The following is an 18,187-nucleotide window of genomic DNA, read 5'->3' on the forward strand; positions in this document are numbered from 1 at the left end:
CATGTGTAGGCTTCGCTATTTACACACATATATTTCTACTTTTGGGGTGCATTTGCATATCAATGCCACTGGACGCATAGCGGAATTTCGGTTGTGTGTGACATGTCTGCTTCATGTGTTGGCTGTCCGTGTGATGTCTATGTGTGTGTGGGTTATGTGCCTCTGACATGTGTACTCATGTTTCTTTTGTCCACATTACAGAAGATGATGCAATGGAGCCAGAGGATGATGATGTCATTCCAGACACGGGGTGGCTATTACATCAGCAACCCAGCACAAGTTCGGGCCGTGGGGTGGTAGACCACGAGAACCCACTTGTGCTCCAGACCATCATGTCCAGGGCTGGCAATCAGTCTAGCTCTGATGATCACTCTGACAACATGGTTGAGTTGGATGCGCGTCATGTCCATTCGTCGACGGCGAATGATCCTGATGTGGACGATCTTCTGTCCGGAACACCTGCAGTGAGGGGCCAGACAGTGTTGGAACCTCTGCTTGTGGTGGATCAGGATGCACGGTCACCCTCCACAGCAATTGCAGATGTGCCTGGGGCATCATGTCAATGGCGGGATGTAGTCCTGCAGCTGCGGGCGGTGCCAATCCAGCGAGGACCACGGCTCCTTGGGCATTGTGCGTGTCAAGTCCGGCAACACAGTTGCTGTGCACCACCGGGGTATACTGAGAGGGAGAAATCCATGTATGCCAATTCAGAACAACAGGGGGCAGCCATTGATAAGATCGCTCAGAGCATGGAACGTGTGGCCCAATCCGTGCAATCCGTGTGGCCCAATCCGTGCATAGGCAGGTGGAGCTCCAGCAGCGGGCAGCACAGTCAACAGCCCGCTCACTCAGGCTGGGCATGGCAGCCTCAGACAAGGCACGCCAGGCTAAAATGGTGTCTCTTCGTCAAGCACTTGCTGCTCACGCAGAGGCACACACGGAGGCCATGAGGTTTGACTATGATTCCCTCAGATCTACTCTGTGTTTGCCCAACATGTCCCAGAGGAAGCGGTCAGAGGACAGCTTGGTGCAGCTTGAGAACACCATCTCGGCTGAGCTACGTGCAAGCCGGGAGGTGCTCCGGATGTCATGCGAGGCCATGTAGGCAGAACTCTGTGTTACATGTGCTACCTTGCAAGAGGAAGCATGCGTATCATGTGAGGTGTTGCATGCTGACCTACGTGCCATCGCCACACAGTACCGGGCTTACCAGACCTGCATGCTTGCTGCCGTTGAGGGGCAAGCTGCACATAGGCGTGGTCAGGCAACTGTGCCACTTCCACCTTCTGTTTTCAATCCAGAGGGTGAGCAGGATGACGACTTATCTCCCACACAGGTCGAGCCGTGCAGGCGTTGAGCCCATGGAGTTTTTATTTATCTCAACATTGTCGCATGTGGGTGTTGAAGTGCACCTTGCACCTCCCCTCTTCTGGGTCCTCCCCCCAGGTCGTATGTGGCCATTTTTTATTTTATTTGTTTAAAATTGTGCATTCATGTGACGGTGTGGTGCTTTGTGGCTTTTGAAAGCATCCACTGTTTGTTCCAGCTGGGCCCATTCAAGCTTGTCTCGTGTATGTGTTTGTGGCTTGGGGTCTTGACACATATGCCACTCCTGCTTCCCCTTTCCATGGGCTTGCAAGGATGGTTCGGTGTGACAACAATTTACACAAGGGCATTGGACTTTCATCATATCTGTGGCCTGTGGACAATGTTAAGTTGGTACATTTTGAGTTCAGCCCCTGGGGATTGCGGCAAAGGAGGATGCATTTGGAACATGACCCAAGAGGCACAACTCATGGTCCAGTCCGCATCTGAAATGTCCACCTATACTACGACTCCACTCCATTCCGTTTGGATGGCATGTTGTATCTGTCTTCCCTCTTGGACTTTGCTGCTATCTGACGGCACAGTTTTCCTACTGTAGTACAGCTATTTTACTTGTTTTTCACACTCTGGTGCTTTTAGTCCCTGTTTTTCTTCCTGCTACTGTCCTTGTTGCAGATCTGTCTGCCCCTCTCTCGGGCAGTTATTTCCACATACTCTTACACTGCCTCGGTTTGCCTCAGTACACTTCTGTTCCACAGCATCTCTCTCTCGCTCCTCCTGTCTTTCATCTATTACATCCATACCTTTATGTTGACTTTGGCCTTTTACCAATGCTATTCAACTGTTGTGGCTCTTAACTTGCTGTCAGCTGTTTCCGGCTATCTCGCATTCACTGTGCCTTTCCAGACTTGTGCTGTCTCTGCCTTTCTTTGTTCACGCTATCAAGGATTGATTGGGTTTCAGCTCAACCATCCAGTTGTGCCAGCCTCCTTGATTATTTTCTACTCAAGTTCCAGCTCTACCCATCAGTTGTGGCATCCTCATTGATTATTGTGCACTCAAATTGCTACCCATCCTGTTGAACCATTGTTCAACTGTGCTACCTTGGTAGGTATTCTATCATTCAGCTTGGACATGTGCTTGGCCATATTCTGTGACTTCAAGTAATCTACTGGAGACTCTTCTAGGGTTTTTTGGTGCCTAGAGGCTTTTCCCCTGGTTTGGGGGTTTGGCTCCTTGGAGTTCTCTCCAATTTGGTATTTTTACCAGTCAAGGTGGCCTCTGAGAGGGCTGGACCCTATTTACACAAAAGGAAGAACAAGGAAACCAAGGGAAAGGGGGATCCTGAAGCCAGGTAGACTAGAAGGAAGAAGCCGACGGACCCCAGACACAGTTCTTCTGAAGGTCATGGTGATGAGGAAATGAGGGAGGGGCTTTTGTTGTCGGACAGTACGCTTGGGCTACAGTGATTGGGCACTCTCTGACATTGTCATTGTGGGGTACTATGCACATGATGTGTTCTGTTGGTCAATGGCTGTTCCTGTGTTGGGTTTACTTTTCAGGTGTCAGGGGATTGTTGTGATTTGACATACTGGGGTGTCCACATGGGCAATGTTCACATGTGATGTGTACAGGACACTGAGGGTCACTTCATTTCACATGAATGTATTGAGTGCATTTCCCCACTGACACACACACTTACACAATGCACCACCACACATACAACCACCCTTCCATGCCCATACGTGCACACAGATTGCCTTCTCTGGCATGCTGTGTCCCTGCAGCGCATGATCACTTACCATTTGGGGATCGTGTACATGCGTCACTGGGTTATTTTTGTTGCTTGTCCTTTTTATATGATGCTCAAGGTGTATCCCCAACACAATGACTGCTCACTATGCTGTGTGCTGAGCGGTGTGTTGCAGGAGACACACACAGCACACGGTTTTGGGATTTTCTGATTTGGATTGGCTAATGTGCATACCAACAGGCATTCTGTCTTTTGTTGATGGTACCGCTGGTGGCATGCATTTGTGAATGACTTTGTATGTGTGGGAGGTTGTCGTCCGGTCATTTCATCTGATTCCATGTCAGGCGTGATTATCTCAGGCCTCTTTCCATTTATCACGTGTCACTTTGTATCTAATTGGTCATGTGTTGTGCTTTTTGTCCCCATCACCCGACGAGGGTGATGGGGATTGGGAGGGTTTGGGTGACATACCAGTGATTTTCATGGCCTGTTTTTCAGGGGGGTGGTGTGATATGCACCTTGCATGTGTTCCCTTTGGTCACACAGGATTGGTTATGTTTAAGTAGCTAGGGATGCACACAATGTAGCACTTCCGTGCCAACATTCTCAGGGTGGTAAGGTTGTGACAGTTGACTGTCTCTTTGTCATCATCGATTGTCACCTGGTATGTGCCAGGCCTGTGTGCACTCCACAGGGGTGGGAGATTAGGTGAAAAATGTGGCCACAAGCTGGGTCTGGTATGCCTCGCCACGTGCTCTTTCCCCTCTCATGAGCAGCACCTGTCCCTGTGGTTGGGGATGTGGGGGCACCACCATGTCCACCGGTACGCCCCGCCATGTTGCAACATTGTGCAGGACACATGCTGCCACAATGATCCTGCACACTACTGGGGGTGCATATAGTAGCTGCCCACAAGAGCGGAAAAGGGAGCGGAAGCGTGACTTGAGCACTCCGAATGTGTGCTCCATTATGCCCCTGGATGCAATATGGGCTGCGTTGTATCTTACATGGGGTGGTGTGGTGGGATTCTGTATTGGCGTCATCATGTGGTTGCTCAGAGGGTAGGCACTGTCCCCTGGGGAGGTGAGGATGGTTGTCATTAGTTGGGTTTGTGTATTTATCTGTGTGTGACATGCATGCATGTGCACAGACATTTGTACTCACCAATGAGCCATGTGTCCTCATGCTTCCCAGCTTCCAGGTCCCCGTTCAGGGTGGACAGTCTGTATATGAAACTGTCATGGGTAGACCCAGGATAGTTTGCATAGTCAGAGGTGATGATTCCATGGGCATCGCATACAACCTGTACGTTGATGGAAAGCCAGTGCTTGCGGTTGCAGTAGATGTTCTCAGTGGCCTTGGGTGGATGTAGGGCCACATGGGTGCAATCTATGGCACCAAGCACTTTGGGGAAGTGTGCCACCCTCTAAAAGTCCTGGACCATGGCCTGCCTTTCTGCGGGTGTTCTGGGCATGTATATGTGCCTGCGGACAGAGGGGCACGCAGTCATGATTGCCAACACTTGGTGTAGGCAGCATGACTGCGTGGGCTATGAGACACCCCCAACTATGCAGTTGTCCACTGAAATGACCCAGTGTCCAAAACATGCAGGACATTGAGCACCTTTTCCAAGGGGCTCAGTGCTTGAGAGCACAAGGTGGGTGATGTGAGGTCATCCTCCCACTCAGTGACCAGGTCTAGGATGTTACGAGGTGGAAACCCATACCTGCCATAGACCTGGTCATAAGGCATCCCAAAAAGGCTGGTCCTGGGCAAAGAAATGCAGGGCCTGGCTATTGTCCTCCTCCTGCGGTGTCCCACGATCAGTGCTGCGAGAAATGGGACATTCATCGTAGCTGTATATACGTGTTTGTTGTTTGCGCACACTTTTATACTGCACGAGGTCGCTTCCGCCTGCCTTTGTGTGGCGGATGTGTTTATGCCTGTGAGTGTCTTTTGGTGTGCGCGGGTTTCCCCTATTCGATTCCATGAATACGTGTAGTTCGCGAGCGTGTGGGCGTTCCGTGTATTTCCCAGCAGTACTTACCCAATTATGCCCTAATTTTCACGTGTTGTTCCCCATTCCGCGTGTTCCACCCCCTTTTTGGTGTGTGCACTACACGTTGTGCGCTTTCACTGTGTGCATCACGCACAGCGTTCGGGATGTCGCAGTGATGTGTGCACCTGTGTGCGCCATGCATGGATTTGGCGCACATCTCAGGAAAAACACACGCAGAGCCTTACATGAATCGCACGCGTGCGCGTGCGCTAGCTTTTTCACGCTTGCACCAGCTTGTGCCACAAATTTAGGCGCACATTTATTCCATGAATTACCCAATTTATTACATGTCTGCATATATATATGTAATACATAGTCCTTAAAAGGACTGTTTTGAGGTACACTGAGTGTAGTACTTTAGCACAATTGGAGTACTGCTTTGATGTTAACAAGGAACGCCACATTTCCTGCAACAGTAAGGTGTACTCCGTCATGTCTATACAAATTAGTCATGTAGAATTGTATGTTGTTGTTTGATATCCATAATTGTTTAGGGTCTATTATGAAAGCAGAAACTACTTTATTAACGTTTCACTGTGATTTTTCAATTTTAGAATTCAATTTGGTGGTCCACTTCCATTTTTACCTTTGAGTCACATTGTAAAAGATAAAGATGGAGCAAAGAAAATGTTCCATTTGTTTTTGCAAGTCAAGATTCATCATTAAAGCAAGGGATACACCTCATACATTACCAAAATCATTGTCTCCTAAATGAATCAGTATGACAGCAGGTTACCCTCTACTTCTCAGATTGAACAATTTAGGAAAAACCTGGGACCACCCCATTCTCCACAATCCAAACCATTTAATTCTAAAATCAGTGAAACCCAGGTCCATGTTAATAGTTACTTCTTCACAAAAAGTTAGTAACCAAAAGTGCCAACTCCCTGCAATCAGTCACACAGTTTTACAGTTATGATATCTGTACTCCTCACTTTGTAGGAATTTAATTCTTAGTTTGAATTTTTAGTAATAGTTTGAGTGGAGCATGCATGATGTGTGTGTTTTAGTGTTTGCAATTGATTGATGTTAATGTTGGAAGTGATTACTTGGCTGTGAGTGCAGAAAAAATGTGTCAGCCATTTTAATAGTTTGGATTCTACAGTGCTGTTTTTGTGCTATTGATTTTTGAAAGGTATGATAGCCACCATTGTGTAGACATTTATCATTCTGATTGCAGAACCCACACTCTGGAGATGTTAAGTCTCTGGCAGTTGTAAAGATGTGTGCATTCTTTTGAATATTTGAAGGTATTTTCTATATATTTGATGTTTAATGTGAACCGTGGTTTATGTAAGATATATTGAGTGAGTTTATGTTTTTGAGTTAGTAAAGGTTAGAACTATAATTTTTAAAGCAGGGTATTTTTGGTTTACTTGACTGTTTGAAGCAGAGTAATCAAGCAGCAGCTCATGTTGTGCTATGGTAATTTGTGACAGAAAATTTTTGACATTTAAAGGTTGTTTCTCACTGTTTTTATGAAGGTTTTATTTGATAATGTGCTGATAATGGGACTTTTGTGGAGTTCATTTTTGTATCTTTCTGAATGTGTTAAAATAAAGTGGTACTGCTATATATATATAAAAAAATACGGTGTCAGAATTGTTGGAAGTTGCTTATTCAGAAAGAAAATGGATTTCAGTTTGAAGAAGTAGGCTGTACATCAAGTTGCATGATATAGAATCACTGAGTATATGTGTCCAGTGAAAATAAAAAAAATATCAAAGAACATTAGACATGTGATTTCTTTCAAGAATTAACTACTTTTAGTATTTTGAAAATGAGTTTTTGTTTGGTAATTTTAAAATGTGTGTGTTTTGAAATGAGTCTTTATCCTGCAGCATATGTTAATGTATGGTTATGCATACACGTATTTACGTTCCATTCTTTTTTCCTATGTTGTTGTTTTGGTAAACTCAGTGCTAAATTTGTAAAAACAAATATCTGCCAAGGTCAACATTTTTATTTGGTAGTGAGCACTGCCTCAAGACAGTCCCTCAAGTAGGAAACAGCTCTATGGTCTGCACTGGTGTGATAAAAGCAGTAGTGTAAGCTTTCATCAAATAGAATGGTTCAAATAGAATGGTTGCAGCATGCGCCTCAGCCATGCACTCTTCCCTCACATACAATGCATGTAACATTACCATACCAATTAAACCTGCACACATAAAGAACATGAGAATGGCCTCAGCTGTATAATTTCCCTTTATGTAAAATAGTCACATAATGGTTTTCCAAGTGTGACTTGTCCCAAGAAAAACAGGCCCACTATGGGCCTCATCAGTGCTATCCCAGCCCACATTTACCAGTTGCAGTATGGGCTTGATTTGCCTGTGCCTGTCATGTAGCATAGGCACAGCACTTTAAGATATTCCCCAAAAAAGAAAATACCTTTCGGAGGTACATTGGTGCAAGGAAACCTTCCATTAATATAGACTTTTTGAGCCTAGCTATAAAAATTGAAGAATTCACAAAATAGAATAGATTTGATCACCAGTGTAAGCTTTTGTCAAATAAAATAGTTGCAGCATTGCCCTCAACAGTGTTAAAAGTGACCTTCTGGTGAAATGTGAAGAGGGGGTTAGTTGTTTCTAGAAAAACAGATGCACTATGGGCCTCAGAAGTGTGCTAGATTTTAATTTCTCTCATCATGTAGAATATGCACAGTTTGTTAAGATATTCTCTAAAATAGAAAAGAGCTTTGGGAAGTACAGTGTTATAGGGAGATATACTTTTTGAGCATAAACCATAACAATTGAAACATTCTTCATATAGAATAGATGTATTCACTAGTGCAAGCTCTTGTCAAATAGAATAGTTGCATCATGGTCCTTACCAGTGTTAAACGTGTCCTTCTGGTAAGACATGAAGAAGGGGTTAAATACTTTTAGTGAGCTTGGTGGGTAGCACAGCAAGATTTATTATACACTGAACAGGGACATTGTGAGTATTAATATTTTAATTTTCATCAACACTGCATCCAGACAAAGCATGTAGCACAGTAATGGAATCTTTGCATACATAGAACAAGTACACTTCAAAGTTTTTCACACATAAACACATAAGAGGTTAAGAGGGGATTCCTTAATAGCGTCGGTCACAATATAATTCATTAGAATAATGTTTATCCCATTATATTATGTACTGAATTGGACTCAGTAGACCATGTTTGTATAAATAGTACACATCAACTTGGGCATTTGAAGTTTATGTTTCCATCGCTAATATGAAATTATGGAATACAGTATTGTAAGGTCTGGACTCACAGAAGAAGTCACTGTTGCCACAGCATTAAGATATTCTGTCAAGTGAAAAACAGAGTTGTAGTGTGCATTGGTGTAATGCAACCTTCACTCTACTTAGATTCTGTAAGCATGAGCCACAGAGGTGCAAGCATTGATCAATTAAAAAGGTTGAAACATGCTCCTCAGCTCTGCACACTTTCCTCACATACAATGTATGTAACATTGGCACTAGCACTTAAATGTACACATATAGAGAACATGGTTATAGTATCTGTAGTGGAATCTCCCTTTATGTGGAAGAGTAACAGAATAGTTGTTCAACTGTGAATTGCCCCAAGAAAAACAGGCACACTATGGGCCTCAGCAGGGCATCTAAGCCCACATTTAACAGTTGCAATATGGGTCTGATTGCGCCTCCTCTCATCATGTATAATAGGCACTGTGCGTTAAGATATTCCCTAAAATAGCAAAGAGCTTTGTGTGGTACATTGGTGTAAGGAGACCTTAGGCCTCATTACGACCCTGGCGCTAATGGGTTAACGGCGTCGTAAAAAGGCTGCGGTGCCGTTAACCCATTAGCACCTGATTACGAGGTCCCTTTGCGGGACCCGACCATAACGGCTGGTCTACACCAGCCGTTAAAGTAAGGACCTGCAAAGGGACCTTGGTGCTAAGTACAGTATCGCAATTTGCGGTACCGTTCTTAGCGCCTTCCCCATTCCCATTGAGCCCTATGGGGCAAAAATGGGAATGGGGAAGGGCCATGGAGGAAGGGGGAATTACCGCCCCACCAACCTTGTAATGGAGTGGTAATTCCCCCTTTCTCCATGGCGGAGTCGGTAAGTTACCGGCATGGACCATGGTGCTATTCGTCTGCTCTCTACACCCATCTGCTCTGTACACCCATCCGCTCCGTACACCCATCCGCTCCGTACACCCATGCGCTCCATGCACTCAGGCGCTCCATGCACTCAGGCGCTCCATGCACTCAGGTGCTCTCTACACACCCAACTGCTCGACCTGATCATCCATTCTATACACTCATCCAATTTAGATATTTATTTGATTTGTATACTCATTTAAATTATATAGCCATCTATTCTTTCACTCGTGCATTCTTTCACTCAGTGCATTCATCTGGTCCACACGCTTCATCTGATCAAATTATTTCATTCAAGTCATTCATTTAGTTCGCTCCTCGTGCATTATGTCTATTTCAGGAGTTTAAGTCTCATTGTTTTGATCTATTTTATTCGGATACTTCTGATTGTACTTTTAGTTTATGTTAGGGTATACAAGCTGTCAATTTCTCGCATCACGTAGTTTGTTGGGTTGGTGTCATTGAGATGCTGTTAGTCTGTTTGGGTTAGTCTGGTATGGTTTTAGGGGAAGAGCCAGGTTTTCAGCAGTTTGCGGAAAGACATTAAATCGTCAGTTAGGCGGATGTGGGGTGGGAGTGAGTTCCATTGGGTGGGGGCCAAGGCTGAGAATGATGATCCGCATATTCTGTCTGCGTTCATCTTAGGTATGACTAGGAGGCCGGCTGAGCTTGATCTGAGGGTGCGTGGGGGGGTGATAGGGCTTTAGCTTGTCTTGAAGATATTGAGGTCCGGTTTTATGCAGTGCTCGATGGGAGATGCATAAGGTTTTGAAAGTCACCCTTCACGCTAAGGGAAGCCAGTGCAGCGTTTTAAGGGCTGGGGAGCTGTGGTCTCTTGGGCCGAGTGCAAGTAGCATTTTGGCTGCTGCATTTTGTGCCCTTTGGAGTTTATTCAGTTGGTAGGCGTGGATTCCAAGGTGTAGGGGGTTTGCGTAGTCTAGTCTTGATATAACAATTGCTTGGACCGTGGAGAGTCTGTTGGGAAAGGAGAGATATGGAAAGATGCGCCTAAGGGTTTTAAGGTGGTAGTGGCAGGACTTTGAGACGTTGTTGACTTGGCGTGAGAGAGTTAGGTCAGAGTCGAGGGTGCATCCAGGATTTTTCACTCAGTTGGAGGGGTTCGGTGAGTTGCCCATGGCGGGTGGCCAGGGTAGTGGGTGCGGAAGAAGATCAGAGTTGCCACAAACCATGATTTCCGTTTTGGAGGGGTTTAGTAAGAGGTGGCTTTGGGTCATCCAGAGATCTATGTCAAGGAGGCAGGAGGCCAGGTCAGGTTGGGAGTTGGGATTTGAGTTCAGGAGTTTTAGAATTAGTTGAGTGTCGTCGGCGTAGTTGTAACACAGGATGTTGTGGGAACGGATTATTGGTGGGAGGGTGATCAAGTACAGATTGAACAGGAGGGCGGATAGGCATGCTCTTTGTGGGACACCCGTGTCGACCGGTCAGGCTTGGGAGGTATATGTGGAGAGTATCGTTATTTGGTACCTGTCTTTGAGGAATGAAGCTATCCATTTAAGAGCGGTCCCACGAATTCCTAGGGAGTGGAGGTGGTCTAGGAGGATTGAGCGATTGATTGTATCAAAGGCGGCGGATAGGTCAAGAAGGATTAGTGCGGCTCATCCCGCGGAGTCAGCTGTCATTTTAAGGTCATCCCAGATTGAGGTTAGGGTGGTTTCAGTTCCGTGACGGGCTCTGAAACCTGATTGTGCGGGGTCTAGGAGATTGTTGGCTTCAACAAAGGCATTTAGTTGGGAGTAGGCGGTTCAGTCAATGAGTTTGGCAAGGAACCTGGTGTTCGAGATGGGGCGGTAGTTTTTGGGCTCGAGAGGGTCAAGGGAAGGTTTTTTTAATCAGAGGTTTGACATGGACTGTTTTGAAGGCATCAGGAAAGATACCAGAGGAAAGGGAGGCATTTATGATGGATCCTGCGTGTTCTCCTGCGCAGGTGGAGGAAAACATTTCTTTGAGGGTTGTTGCTGGGCAAGGGTCTTCCGGAGAGCCAGATGGTTTGTGTGCAAAGAGAAGATTGAGAAATTGCTCTGGTGATATTGGACGAAAGGATTCGAACGTTGGTTGCGTATTGGTTGCAGCTGGTGGGCAGGTCGGTATGGGGGAGTATTGCCTGGTGGATGCAAGAGTGTCAGTTTGGTGGTTAGAGTATTTGTTCTTTCGAGAGCTATTGTGTAAAAGTGGAGGGAGAGTGAGTCGCACAGTGATTGCGATGGGGTTGGGACGGTTGTGGTGCAAGCCGGTTTGGTGAATTCGGAGATGATTTTTTGGAGTTCTTTGCTCTGGTTTTTGCAGTTTAGGATTCGGGAGTTGTAGTGGGCTTTTGTTGCTTTTCCGGATTTAGGCTTTGTACTGATAGAGGTGTCGGGCCAAGGTGGCCCTGCTCTCCTGAGTTTTGTCTTTCTGCCATTTATGTTCTAGGTATTTATATAGTTGTTTAGTGGTCTTCAACTCGGGGGTGAACCATTTGGGGAAGAGGCCACGGTGGGTTGATGGTTTGCAAGGGGGTGTGAGCCGCAACAGAGATGCGTTGAGCCATGAGTCAAAGGATTCAGGGGTTAGTTGTTTACTGAGTTGGCAAGTAGGCGGTGGAGACTGGATGAGCGCGTCAGCTAGGTCAGGGACGATAATTTGCTTTTTCCAGCACTTGCGTAGATTCGGAGGTTCAGATTCGAGTACGGGGAGGGGGTCAGGTGAGCATATGGCAAACGAGAGGATGAAGTGATCGGACCAGATGATAGAGGTGTGGGGGTTCAGATGGATCCGGGTGTTGGAGCTAAAGATGGCATCAAGAGTGTGTCCTTTATATTGAGTCGGGCTATTTATGAGGGGTTGGAGGTTAATTGCGTCTAAACCGTCAACTAGAGAGTGTGTCATAGGGTTGGTGGGGATGTCAAGCCATATGTTGAAGTCTCCAAGAAGGGTGAGGTTGGGATGGTTTAGTTAAAGGGTGGCAATGGAGTTGCAGAGGTTGTTTGCGAATTGCCTATCGTAGCCAGGGCCTGTAGATTATTAGGAAACTGTGTGAGTGTGAGGCAGAGAGGGATAGTTTAACGAGGAGAGATTTGCAGGAGGGAATCGAAGGTTGGTTGTCGATGATTGAGGCGTGGAAGAGAGATTTGAAGATGAATGCTACTCCCCCTCCTCTGGAGAGACAGTTCAGTGGGATGAGGGAGTAGTCAGGGGGGAAGGCTTCATTAGCGATTGGGGCAAAATCGTCAGAGAACCAACTTTTGGTGAAGAAGACCAGGTCTGGTTTGTCAGAGGTGAGGAGGTCAAAGATGCAATGTCTGTTTTTTGCTACGGATCGGGCATTAAATAGGATGCAGTTCTCATCGGCTGGCGAGGTTGGTCTCTGAGCTGGAGCGGAAGGGGGTGGCAGAGAGAGTGGAGGCTGGAGAGGGAGAGGGGGAGGCTCGGTGATGATCAATGGGAATAGTGGGCGAGCAGAAGTTTTGGCAGGCTTTGCGCGGGATTGGGTGGCTGCGTGTGTTAGGATGATGCGGTCTGGCTCGGGGAATTCGAAGGCGGGGAGTGGGCAGTTAGGAGTTTCAGTTGTAGTTGATGAGAAATCGAGGGAGAAGGGTTTCAGGAAGGGTGAAGCCACGGCGGAAGGAGGTGAGTGGGGGAATGAGGTGGTAGGTCGAGACAGGGAAGGCGAAGAGTGCTGAGAGATTGTGGGGGACCAGGGATGTTTCCTCTTTAGTTTCTTTGTTGCAATTGGAGTATGAGAGAGGGTAGGGGAGTCAGAGGGGGAGAGGGATGCGGCTTCCGTTCTTGCTAGGGCTAGGCGTGCAGTTTTAGGGAGGGGAAAGGGTGCGGTCGGGGGTGAAGGTGGCAGGGGTTTGAGGGCAAGGCGGCAGGTGGAAGCTTGCGGGGTGGGGTGTGCCAGGTATGATAGTGAGGGGAGCAGGCATGGTTAATGTTGGCTAGTCGGTGGTGTGGTTCGGGGGGGAGTGGTCTTAGGGTGGATCGCTTGCCATCGTGCCCCTCTGGCTTGGTGTTTGGAGAGAGGAATGGCAGGGAGTACGAAGGAGGCCGGGGTGATTTGGGAAGGGGGCCGCTGGAGGGAAGGCAGATCGGGGGTGGTGGCGGTCCACAGCGATCGTTTCGGACAAACTGTGGGTGCACTCATGCTTGGTACTGGCTTCTAGGTGGATTTAGGAGGGCTTTCCAAATGTAGTTCTAAGTTAAGGTACACTGCCAAGTTCAATTGCACAGAGATATTAGGCTATTAGGTATTATTAGGTACACTTCTAGGATCAACTGTACACAGAGATGAGATTAGGTCTAACTTTAGGTTCAGCTTTGTATAGAGGGGATATTAGATTATTAGGCACAGTTCTAGATTCTAGATGACACAAATATATTATTAGGTATACTAAAAAGGATTGATTAGGATATTAGGCACGCTTCTTAGCCTCAATGGTGTCATGCACACTTCTAAATTGAACTAATTGAACTAAACTAATTCACTGAATTCCAAATTGTATAGGGGGGGTATTAGGCATGTATCTAACTCAGCTTTGGCCAAAGAGATGCAACTTTCACAGAGAGGCTATTGGGAACACTTCTAAATTCACAGAGAGGCTATTGGGGACAATTCTAAATGCAACTTTCACAGAGTGGCTATTGGGCACACTTCTAAATTCACATAGAGGCTATTGGGCGTACTTCTAAATTCACAGAGAGGCTATTGGGCGTACTTCTAGATTCACAGCGAGGCTATTGGGCGCACTTCTAAATTCACAGAGAGGCTATTGGGCCCACTTCTAAATGCAACTTTCACTGAGAGGCTAAGTCACAGGGAGGCTACTGGGCCCACTTCTAAATGCAACTTTCACAGAGAGGCTATTGGGAACACTTCTAAATTCACAGAGAGGCTACTGGCAACAGTTCTAAATGCAACTTTCACAGAGAGGCTATTGGGCGCACTTCTAAATTGACAGAGAGGCTATTGGGCGCACTTCTAAATTCACAGAGAGGCTATTGGGAACGTTTCTAAATTCATAGAGGCTATTGGGAACAATTCTAAATTCACAGAGAGGCAATTGGGCACACTTCTAAATGTGACTTTCACAGAGAGGCTATTAGGCACATTTCTAAATACAACTTCTAAATGTACTTCTAGATTCAACTTTTCACAACGTGTCTATTGGGCACACTTCAAATTAGGCTTTTCACAGAGAGACTATTGGGAACACTTCTAAAATCACAGAGAGGCTATTGGGAACACTTCTAAATTCACAGAGTGACTATTGGGAACACTTCTAAATTCACAGAGAGGCTATTGGGGACACTTCTAAATTCACAGAGTGACTATTGGGAACACTTCTAAATTCATAGAGAGGCTATTGGGAACAATTATAAATTCCCCTTTCACAGAGAGGCTATTGGGAACACTTCTGAATGCAACTTTCACAGAGAGGCTGTTGGGAACACTTCTAAATTCACAGAGAGGCTATTGGGAACACTTCTAAATGCAACATTCACAGAGTGGCGATTGGGCACACTTCTAAATGCAACTTTCACAGAGTGGCGATTGGGCACACTTCTAAATGCAACTTTCACAGAGAGGCTATTAGGCACGTTTCTAAATACAACTTCTAAATGTACTTCTAGATTCAACTTTTCACAACGTGTCTATAGGGCACACTTCTAAATTAGGCTTTCCACAGAGAGGCTATTGGGAACACTTCTAAATTCACAGAGTTACTATTGGGCACACTTCTAAATTCACAGAGAGGCTATTGGGCACACTTCTAAATTCCACTTTCACAGAGAGGCTATTGGGCACACTTCTAAATTCCACTTTCACTGAGAGGCTATTGGGCACAGTTCTAAATGCAACTTTCACAGAGAGGCTATTGGGCGCACTTCTAAATTCACAGAGAGGCTATTGAGCGCACTTCTAAATTCACAGAGAGGCTATTGGGAACGTTTCTAAATTCATAGAGGCTATTGGAACAATTCTAAATTCACAGAGAGGCTATTGGGCACACTTCTAAATGCGACTTTCACAGAGAGGCTATTAGGCACATTTCTAAATACAACTTCTAAATGTACTTCTAGATTCAACTTTTCACAACGTGTCTATTGGGCACACTTCAAATTAGGCTTTTCACAGAGAGACTATTGGGAACACTTCTAAAATCACAGAGTGACTATTGGGAACAATTGTAAATTCCCCTTTCACAGAGAGGCTATTGGGCACACTTCTGAATGCAACTTTCACAGAGAGGCTGTTGGGAACACTTCTAAATTCACATAGAGGCTATTGGGAACACTTCTAAATGCAACTTTCACAGAGTGGCGATTGGGCACACTTCTAAATGCAACTTTCACAGAGTGGCGATTGGGCACACTTCTAAATGTAACTTTCACATAGAGGCTATTAGGCACATTTCTAAATACAACTTCTAAATGTACTTCTAGATTCAACTTTTTACAACGTGTCTATAGGGCACACTTCTAAATTAGGCTTGCCACAGAGAGGCTATTGGGAACACTTCTAAATTCACAGAGTGACTATTGGGCACACTTCTAAATTCACAAAGAGGCTATTGGGCACACTTCTAAATTCCACTTTCACAGAGAGGCTATTGGGCACACTTCTAAACTCCACTTTCACTGAGAGGCTATTGGGCACACTTCTAAATGCAACTTTCACAGAAAGGCTATTGGGCACACTTCTAAATTCCACTTTCACAGAGAGGCTATTGGGAACACTTCTAAATTCACAGAGAGGCTATTGGGCACACATTTAAATTCCACCTTCACAGAGTGACTATTGGGAACACTTCTAATTCGCAGAGAGGCTATTGGGCACACTTCTAAATGCAACTTTTACAGAAAGGCTATTGGGCACACTTCTGAATGCAACTTTCACAGAGTGGCGATTGGGCACACTTCTAAATGCAACTTTCACAGAGAGGCCATTAGGCACATTTCTAGATACAACTTCTAATTGTACTTCTAGATTCAACTTTTCACAATGTGTCTATAGGGCACACTTCTAAATTAGGCTTTCCACAGAGAGGCTATTGGGAACACTTCTAAATTCACAGAGTGACTATTGGGAACACTTCTAAATTCACAGAGATGCTATTGGGAACACTTCTAATTCACACAGAGGCTATTGGGCACAATTCTGAATGCAACTTTCACAGAGAGGCTATTGGGCACACTTCTAAATTCACAGAGTGACTATTGGGCACACTTCCACATTCACAGAGAGGCTATTGGGCACACTTCTAAATTCCACTTTCACAGAGAGGTTATTGGGCACACTTCTAAATGCAACTTTCACAGAGAGGCTATTGGGCACACTTCTTAATTCCACTTTCACAGAGAGGCTATTGGGAACACTTCTAAATTCACAGAGTGACTATTGGGAACACTTCTAATTCACAGAGAGGCTATTGGGAACATTTCTAAATACAACTTCTAATTGTACTTCTAGATTCAACTTTTCACAACGTGTCTATAGGGCACACTTCTAAATTAGGCTTTCCACAGAGAGGCTATTGGGAACACTTCTAAATTCACAGAGAGGCTATTGGGAACACTTCTAAATTCACAGCGAGGCTATTGGGCACACTTCTGAATGCAACTCTAAAATGTATAGAACGGAGTTTCCAAATGCATATATATTACAGATATAACGAGTTTACAGTGGTGATACTTTGTTAGATGAGTGGTTGGGTAATATGGCGTGAAATGATTGCCTCTGGCCCTGCCGTTCCCACACTTACTTATTGTTGGCTTCTTGCTTCTCCTGCGGATACCTGCCGATACAAACTGATGCCGTCTCTGTAGGAGTCGTCCTTTGCCGAGTGGTCCTTAGCCGATGGGCTGCCGGGCAGAGGGCTGCCCTAGGAGGACTGGTAATGAGTGCAGATCTTCTTGTCAGGATCGATCTGGGCTGGGAGGCGGGCGGGCGAGAGAGAACCAGGAAGGGGAGGCCAGGAAGCACAGGGCAACACGGGGCCTGGGGCACCAATTAAACACAAAAAAACACGGAAATGGGGTTGCCGATGGCAGGCACACTCACCTGCTCCTCAGATGGGAAAGGGGAGCAGGTGCACGGAACGGGTCGCTAGACCCAGGCAACCACTTGGTAGCAGCCAATCATGAAGAAATAGGAAAGAAAGCAAGAGAACAGAAAAAGAAAAAAACAACCAATGATACCATAAACATTCTGATTCACCCCACCTTTACTAGTATTAACTCATACTCCGGTTAAAGTGTAAGTCTTTATACCGTGCAGTCTGTGATGTAAAGTAAACAAAACAAAACAGGTGAGTATACCATGTACCAAATGTCCAAAGTTCATAGGGGTTTGTCATCTGAGGGATATAATGGGGTGTGCACCAGGGACTTCCATGCCTCAAAGAGGAGGCCCACTTCACCACCATGTACATCTATGGCCCTGCCCCAAGCCGTAGTTTCTGCCAAACACCAACGTTGCATCTCACTCAACCACACCATATATTTCAGGCCTTTATTTGACTTCCACGACATGGCTATGCATCTCTTGCCCAAAATACAAGCCAAGTCCATAAACCTGACCATGTGCTTGTGCTTACCAACCCTGGGGTACATACCTAGAATGCATTCCTGTGGGGACCATTGGTACCTTGTGATGCCTGCCTTCACACTGGTGTGCTTTATCGCCCTCTAGAACCTCTGTACAGACTCACACTCCCAGAACATGTGTATCATGTGTGCCTCCTTCCCACCACACCTAGGGCAAGTAGATGTTGCTTCCTTGCTGGATTTGGTGACTCTAGCCGGAGTTAGATATTGTCATGATGCCTACCCCCGGAGCACCAGGCCAGGCCCAGCACCCCTGGAAGCAGGCATCATGCCCTCAGGTAAAAGCCCAGCGGCCCCTTATAGGGGCTCTTTGGACT

This window comes from Ambystoma mexicanum, chromosome 5q (assembly GCF_040938575.1).
Source record: "Ambystoma mexicanum isolate Mex_15411 chromosome 5q, UKY_AmexF1_1, whole genome shotgun sequence".
NCBI lineage: Eukaryota > Metazoa > Chordata > Amphibia > Caudata > Ambystomatidae > Ambystoma > Ambystoma mexicanum.